At 34.2% G+C, this 9,106-nt stretch overlaps 1 non-coding gene and 1 pseudogene across 1 annotated transcript; one reads left to right on the forward strand and one right to left on the reverse strand.

Annotated features, from left to right (window-relative positions):
- Window positions 1-257: 257 nt before the first annotated feature.
- On the reverse strand, window positions 258-3,569 carry LOC128288735 (DNA-directed RNA polymerase subunit beta-like; annotated as a pseudogene).
- Window positions 3,570-4,615: 1,046 nt separating this feature from the next.
- TRNAC-GCA (transfer RNA cysteine (anticodon GCA)) lies at window positions 4,616-4,687 on the forward strand. The gene has a single exon. It is a non-coding gene; the product is annotated as a tRNA-Cys (tRNA).
- Window positions 4,688-9,106: the final 4,419 nt, after the last annotated feature.

Consider the following 9,106-nt stretch of genomic DNA (forward strand, 5'->3'; position numbering starts at 1 on the left):
ACTCGATAATTTCCACAAGCGCAAATTCCACTTTTTATGAGGTCCAAAAATTCTTCTGCAATATAATCCATCCTTTTCCAGTTTGTTGGTTTTGTAATAGAAAAGTATAGGGTTTTGTCACCTCTCCAACAGTTTTCTCCATTAGGTAAGATTTTCTTGGCCCTTGCACTTATTTGTTGGGGAGAAACTTCAGTCAATTCGGGTTGTTGATGTTTATATCGGTCGATCATAGAAGAAAAATTCGGAATTCATTCCGATTAAACTTCCTTCCTACCAATCTGGAGATTCTTCTCAGATACAAATGATTCAGTTCAGAGCCAAAGATCGTAATTCTCGGACGAGCAATCGAAAAGATTCTGGAGCATCTTCGGGTTTAGGTATTGTTCCTCCAATGATCGTAGTCCCAAGTACTTCTTGGCGAGCTCTAATATGATCAGATTTATAAGTAAGCATTTCTTGTAAAATATGAAACAACACCAAATCCTCACTAGACCCCAAACCTCCATTTCTCCTACCGTTGTCCACCTTGCTTGGACCTAACTCTAAGTGGTTGTTTTGTAACAAGTGCATAATGTCCACTAGAACGCCCATATATTTTATCATCAACTTGATGAATTAATTTCCAAGATATAAGGTTTTCCCTATTGTAAGGTTGCTCAAAGGGCCTCCCGTTCTTCCATCAAATATTCGGCTTTCACTGGATATATCGAGTTTCAAATACCCATGGATTCATTCAGCGCTTACTGGCTTGATATAATTCGGAAAGCTTTTCGCGTCTCTAAGCCTCTTCTTCATATCTCTCATCAAATGGTGCTATTCGATAATGTCTATCTATTAGACTCCTGCTAACTTAAACGAGCATTCGAATAGCTGTCCTACATTCATTCGTGAAATTACTCCTAATGGGTTGAAGACCATATCAACAAGTCTTCCGTCTTTTAAATAAGGCATATCCTGTCTAGGTAAAATTTTTGAAGATGTCCCTTTATTTCCATGCCTTCCGGCTACTTTCTCGCCTACTTTGATTTCGCGTTTCTGTGAAATATAGACACGAATCGTTTCAGATTATAACTGAGAACCCCTTTTTCTGGACCCCATCTCACATCGATGACTCGACCCCTCCACCTATAGGTAATTTTAACCAGGTTTCCTTTGAAGTGGATACCTGAATCCCAAATATAGCCCGTAATAATCTATCTTCTGGAGCATACGATGATTCTTTCGCCACCTGAAGCGTTAATTTACCTACCAATATATCGCATGCTCTCCACCCAAGATCACAGCATCTTAATTCCATTTTGTCTAAATTGCAGATAAATGGGCACTACAAATTGCGGTATTTCGTTAGTGATTCTTTCAGGACCTTGGCTTGTCACTTGAATCTGATATTCATATTTAATGTGTGTGAAAAAGAAGTATAAATATCTTCATATACTAGACGCTCGCTAATGGTACCCATCCTCCAAATTGTAACCTTCCCATGGCATATATAAGCTACTAGTACGTTTTTGCCCAAGCAGTTCGCCTGTAATGTGGCACCGTCCGCTAAAATTTTACCCCTTTTAATGCATTTACCCCGCCAGACGGGCAGTTTGATGCATACAAGTATTTTTGTTGGAACGTTGATACATAACTAATGGAATGCCTAGAGCATCTCCATTGCCCGATAAAATAATCTTGTCAGTATCGGTGGAAATGATCTTTCCCTCGTGATCGGCTATAGCGGGAACTCCTGAATCTAGAGCCACTTGGCGTTCCAACCCAGTTCCAACAATGCACTTCTCGGAACGAGAAAGCGGAACTGCTTGGCGTTGCATATTAGAACTCATTAAAGCCCGATTCGCGTCATTATGCTCGATAAAAGGAATGAGGCTCAATAGAAAAATATTGAAAGGAAAAATACTTCGAAGATGAACTTGTTCCCATGCAATAGTCAGGAATTCTTGGCGGTATCGAGCCGGAACAACCTGTTCTTCCTGAATACCCTGATTCAAGGCCAAAAATTTCCTGCCGCTACCATATAATATTCATCTCGACTTGGGGATAAATAAAGCATCTGTGCTTTTTTTGATCTCTCAAAGATTTTATAAAATGGACTTTCTAGAGACCCCCAATGACCAATCCTGGCATGAATTGCTAAGGATCCGATAAGTCAACATTGATCCCTTCAGACGTGTCAATTGGGCAAATGCGTCCATAGTGACTAGGATGGATATCTCGTATCCGAAAATTAGCAGTTCGCGGTCAATCCTCCGGGGCCCAAATAACTCAATTTTCTCCCATGCACTATTTGTGTCAATGGATTTGTTCGATCCAAACTTGAGACAATGGGTGTAATCCGAAAAAGGATTCATAAGTGGTTGTTAATGGAGTCGAAGTTACCAAATTCTGAGGAGTCGGTATCAATTTATGCCTAATTGCTCCGCATATAGTTCCTCTAACTACATTTTCTAAACGAACCAGAGCCAATCCGAATTGATCTTGTAAGAGATCCGCTACAGAACGAATACGCTTATTTTTCAAATGATTCATATCGTCAAGTGTACCCATTCCAAATTTCATTCCAATCAAACGATCCGCAGCTGCCAATATATCTCGCGACAAAAATGTATTGTTCTGAGGTATATTAGATTCAATCTCTGGTTCATATTTCGTCGACCAATCCTTCCTAATTCACATCTTTGCTGAAAAATTTCTTTTGTAATTCCTTACACAGGATTCAGAAAATACCGGATCCCCGCCTACACAAAATTGTTGATAAAACTCCAAAATGGCATTTTCTTTTGACCCAATTTTTTTTTCCTTATCGGTCAGGAAAGACAAGAAAATCTCAGGGTAGCAAACATTCTCTAGAATTTCTCTTAGATTCGAACCCATAGCTGATGATAGAACTAGAATAGATATTTTCTGTTTCCTACTTACGAGCCCATATCCTTGCTTTTCTATCAATCTCTAATTCTAACCTCCTCCCCAATCTGATATTATGGTACCAGTATAGACCGAAATTCCGTTATGATCCAATTCTGATCGATAATAGATACGGGGCTTTGCAATATTTGATTGATCACAATTCTGTATATTCCATTTACTATAGAAGTTCGAGTTCATTAAAGAATGTTTCCAATAAAAATTGTTTGTTCTTGCATATCCTTACTGGTTTTCCAAATTAATCCTGCGGATACATATAATTCAGAAGAATATGTGAGTGATTCATATACAGCATCCCTTTCTTTTATCAACGGTTCCACCAATTGATATGTTTCCACAAATAATTGAAATTCAATTTCTTGCTCTGTATCTTCAATTTTTGGAAACTTATAAAGTTCTTCTAGTTAGCCCGATCCATGAACCCACAAAATCCTTCAAATTGTATCTGATTCAACCCAGGTATTGTAGACATTTCCCCATTTTCATCCCCGAGCATTTTGAATTTCCCATTTCTCAAAAAAATCCCATTCTTTTTTCATTCTTCATCGAATCCTACGAATCGATCTAATAATGATGGAATTGAATTTCTATTCTGTTTACTGAATCACATGAAATTTTATCTAACTCCATATACCATATAATATATGGAATGTATGAAATATGAAATGCGTATGAACGGAAGAAGAAAATTATACTCAAATTTTAATTTATATTTATAACAAACAGATACAGAAAAGAATTGATAAATGCCATTTAGCCGCATGGAGTTTTGTTTTGTATAGAATATAAAAAAATAATTCAATTTCTACCATTATTATGATATTACATATTCCAATCCGATTGAATACCAGAAAAATGAAAGGAATTCCTGATTTGATCTGTTCGTTGAGATAAAGACAAAATAATCATAAAATATATATATAGGGAGAGAGTTGATTTTTCTAGCGCTTAATTTTTTCATGGACTCCATTGTTCAAAAAACGATTCGCAGAGAAGATAGATGTTTTACCCACTTTTAGTTTTTATTTTTAGTAGAATATTTAGAATATGATTGAAGTGCGTACGAAAGGGCTTCTATTTATTAAACAGGTGCAGATATAGCATTTCTATTTATATATGTCTTTCTTTTATTCCATTATAACGCTCTAATGGAGACAAGACATGGCGTGCTCTATCAAAATTCTATTTTTCTTTTATTTTAATCTATTCAATGAAAAATTGAAACACGATAATTTCTTGCTGATTCCCTATGGACATCATATCTAGATAGATAAAATACCTCATTAGATAACTATAACTGTGTAACAACTTATGCTCTGGGGTTTACATAGACTGATAATTGCTGTTATATTATTATAATATACTTGAAATTAAGAAAGTTTTTTTTTATTGAAAAAAAAATCAATTTAGTTATGTATCCAGTTTTATTTTCTTATACCATTAGAAAAAGACAAGTGAAGAAGAATCGTCCATAAATTTGCAGTCAATAGTTAATGGTTCCAATTTATTTGTCCTGAATTTTTACTTTTGTAACTGAGAATCCACATTTTCTTTTTCAATAGAAAAGAAAGGGAAAGTTTTTAGATATTGTGTGTCTTGAGATACTATAACCAATTGAAGGTATGGATCCGATCTAAAAATGAAAAAGAAAAGGGAGATACTCTCCTTTTTTTGTTTGTAACCTTTTGGCGACATGGCCGAGCGGTAAGGCGGGGGACTGCAAATCCCTTATTCCCCAGTTCAAATCCGGGTGTCGCCTGATCAACAAAAAACTCGAAATCCTAACGTCTCCTAACGTCTAGGATTCAAGGAAAAACTAAAGTAGTGGAAGGGAATCAGTAAATCTTGATATGGGAGCCCCCCTTACTAATGGAGTGGCTACTAGAGGTCTTGAATTAGATTGGATAACAGGTGTCTAATTAACTAATGAATGGTTGTAGAAGGGTTGGAAGATACTTTGTATACAGACGGATGAAAGTCTCTGGTGTTCAGGCATCCAATTAATATTAGATTGGATAGATAATTGGCTTTTACAATGAGGGACACCAAAGAAAGAATAAGTCTTATTATTGATACATGTGAGTAACATTCTTTTGATACTTCCAAAAGTGTTACTGCGCATTTTGCTTATGCTTAATGGTTCTCGATTTTACTCGAAATCATATAAGAGCTTGTTATAAGCGGATTTATCGAAGTGATTCATCAACGGTGGCGTGTCACAATTCCTTTTTCTTTTGACTCGCCAGTAATTACACTATTATTAGTGAACAATAATGGAAAAATTGAATTCCTTCATATTTGTTTCATATTCATAGAGATAGGGACATAATACACATGGATATAGTAAGTCTTGCTTGGGCTGCTTTAATGGTAGTCTTTACATTTCCCTTTCACTCGTAGTATGGGGAAGAAGTGGGCTCTAGGGGTACTCTAATTGGGGTTGAGAATCAAACCGTATCAATTGTTTTCTAGATCGTTTTGCAAAGCCTTTTTTATTTTAACTATTTTATTAGTCTTCATTTCGAAATTCTTGGATTCTAGTGGAGTAATGTATTCTATGAATAACACCTTTTCAATCAAAATCAAATAAACATTTCAATAATCCCCATGTTCGTATTTCGAAAGTAAAGGGATCCGGATGATAGGCAATAAAAAAGAATTCTTCCTAAATTTTCTATTTTGATGAACCAGCTCTTACCAGAGTTATGAACGGACAATGAGGGACAAGGAACCCCTTTGTTTTCTGTATTTGCTTGTTTTATTTCCCTCCTCTTTACTGTTCAAAGAAAAAAAATCTTTTTTATTTAATTTCATTTTAATAAGATCTTGCCTTAGTGTAGTCACATATTAGACACTTACCCCTGTTTTATTTGAATTTCATTTATGAAATGCTTTATTGACTCATTTCATATCATGGATCAAAGAAGTTAAATTCAAAATCGGCAGGGTATACCCTTTTTCGAAACGAAATACGAAGAAAGTTACCATAGAACTCTTTGGATCATCTGTCAGTTGCTCAACGAATTACTTCTTTGGAATGTTCAAAAAAAGATTACTTGGTTTTCTTTTTTTTATTAATTAATTAATATATGCCTATTCCATTCCATTTTCCTTCATTTCTGATTATTTTAATAGGAATCTCGGTATCCACCAAAAAATCAAATCCATGAAATGAAAAATTATAAAATCGTAAGACTTGCCTTTCAATTATTTCAGATTAATTGAAATCAACACAAATAAAATAGATCAAGCGAAGAAATAAAATTGAGATACTATGTACAGTACATATCTTTAATTGATATCGACATGTATGAAGATACATATTGTGGATTCATCTATATTAAGCTTGTATCTTTCTACATTACAATAATAGATATAGATAGTATGGTAGAAAGATTCATATTTTTTCTACCATACTATCGAGTTTTATAGGATACTGCTGATTCTAGTCCATTCATTTTATTTAAGACGTGAGATTTGAATCCTTTTTTCTTAACTCCTTGATAAAAGTCAAGTTTCATTCAAATTAATCACTTTGACTGACAGTTTTACGTATATTATAAGTAAAAAGCGGTAGGAACTAGAATGAACAGCGCTGTAGCAATAAATGCGAGAATATTTACTTCCATAATTTCATTGTTTTTTACTTCGCAATAACTCGGGATTTAATCCCATAGAGATGATAAATTTGTCGCTTGTAAATTCAATGCAATGACTTACATTTCAATGACATCGAATCGGATCAATATCATGAATAACAATATCTAGGCTATCAAATCGATTCACCGTCGAGAATTGAATAGTATAACATAGGAAGATCTTTTATCCGAATACAAAAAGTGATGCCTGGTCCAATCAAAAATTCCTTTATTTATATATATTCTTTTCCACCCTTTCTTTTCGATAATCTACCGCCTTCCTTGTACAATCATCTGATGATGTATCATCTGACTGCTTTTCCACTTTCACCGTTTACAAATAGTTTCCAAATAAACCCCAACAAAAAAGAGAAAGGAAAAAATAAATAAAAAAAAAGATAAAGATATCGTTGGGAATGAAATTCTGTCATTTGTATCCCCTTTGACAGAAAACGGAGGATCTATTGATGTATTTTAAAATTTTATCCGTCAGGACTGACGGGGCTCGAACCCGCAGCTTCCGCCTTGACAGGGCAGTGCTCTGACCAATTGAACTACAATCCGGAAATAAAGAAAAGTGTACAACAGAGATAGTCTTATGATTTCATTCAAGCCATTTTCTATTTAGATTTTAGATTCGAAGCCGGGTTGTAACAAACAAAGGCGCGAGTAATATATTGATATCCATACGGGTATGCACTTTGAGTGAGAGCGACGCGGATTACTAGTTACTAGGAATCCTTTCGTTATTGCCAAATAAATCGAATAATCAATTTGAAAATGAAAACAAAAAGAGTCTTCTTTTTGTTTACTACTCTTTTCTTTTCATTAAACTTTCTATTTAATGATCCTGATATGAATCTAGAGCGTTATCAAGGTCATAATTTATGGAACAACTAAATAAATAGAACAAAATAAAAACAAATAGCGGTAGGGATGGATATATCACAAAATTGGACTTTTTATTCTTCCTAATTTTTTGTTTGGCTTTTCGGAAAACAAAATACAAAAATGGGCATTTTAGGTTATGGCGGATCAGCGAATTATTGGGCCGAGCTGGATTTGAACCAGCGTAGACATATATAACGAATTTACAGTCCGTCCCCATTAACCGCTCGGGCATCGACCAGGAAGAATCAATTCTAGGTTTATTGATAATCCAGATCAACTTCCTTTCGTAGTACCCTACCCCAGGGAAGTCGAATCCCCGCTGCCTCCTTGAAGAGAGGTGTCCTGAACCGCTAGACGATGGGGCATACTTGCCTGACCGCGACCATACTATGCTCATAGTATGAGCAGTTTTGAAATTGTCAATATAATGGAATGACTAGAGCCGAGAGCTTTTCATCTTTTATGATTTTCCATTTTAGATTCACGATTTATACTCAGTAAATCATTCATCGCCACTCTATTCGATATAGAAATAAATTAGATAAATTCAATCTATTATATAAATATTTATTAGAAATAAATAGATATTATAAAATAGAAATAAATAGATATTATAAAAAGAAACTAGATTATATTAATAATACAAAGTATAAGATCAGTGATTGGTTTAACATAAACATAAAGGGAGTTAACCTTCATTTTTCCACTTTCATTCATTGATTCACTCATTATTACGACGAGACAGGCATGTTTCTATCTCACACTAAGCCGGTAAATTAACAAAAAGTAAATCAGGAATTTTGGAAGAGGCAGCAAGAAGTTATCGAAAATTATGTGTGTGTGTTTTTTTCTAAAACTAAAATTGGGTTCAGTGGACAAAGCAAATCCCTTCATCACATGTTTCGATAAAATAGATTGGATCTATGTCGAATTGCTAAGGTACCTGTATTAATCAAATAAATGAATTTCGTTCTGTTCTGATAAGCCAATTATGATTGGCCTTGAAACAATTCATTGCATTGATATTTATCAAACCCAATACCAATAAAACCATTTTACCCTCTACGTTAAGTAAATTAGAATTCTCATTCCTGAGCTACTAGCCACTATGAGTCTACTGCATATACTTATATATATAAATAGATCTTATCCGTCTACTAATTCATTCAGTAATTGAATCGAACCGCCCTTTTAACTCAGTGGTAGAGTAACGCCATGGTAAGGCGTAAGTCATCAGTTCAAATCCGATAAGGGCTTTTGTTTTTTTTCATAAAACTCCTATGAAATGGTAGTATTCATATTGAATACTAGGGATGTTATTTTTATTGGTAATAAAAACCCAACTGTATATATATAATAATTGAATTAGAAATTGTATAATTTAACTCTAATAAGTTATTATTCTAATGAGTTAGAGTAGAGTAATTCTAAAAGAAAGTTGAAATTATAATGAATAATGATAAGCCGTCTCTTGAAGCGACAAATATATATTTCTATTTTGTTTTGATTTTGAATTAGATTATTCCAATCAAATCCATTGTAAGAAATTGTAAATTAGAAATCAACAAAAGAAAAAGTAAGTGGATCTAACCCATTGAATCGTGACTATATCCACTATTCTGATATTAAAATTCGATAGAGATGAAATT

Source organism: Gossypium arboreum, unplaced genomic scaffold, assembly GCF_025698485.1.
Source record: "Gossypium arboreum isolate Shixiya-1 unplaced genomic scaffold, ASM2569848v2 Contig00269, whole genome shotgun sequence".
In the NCBI taxonomy this organism is placed as follows: domain Eukaryota; kingdom Viridiplantae; phylum Streptophyta; class Magnoliopsida; order Malvales; family Malvaceae; genus Gossypium; species Gossypium arboreum.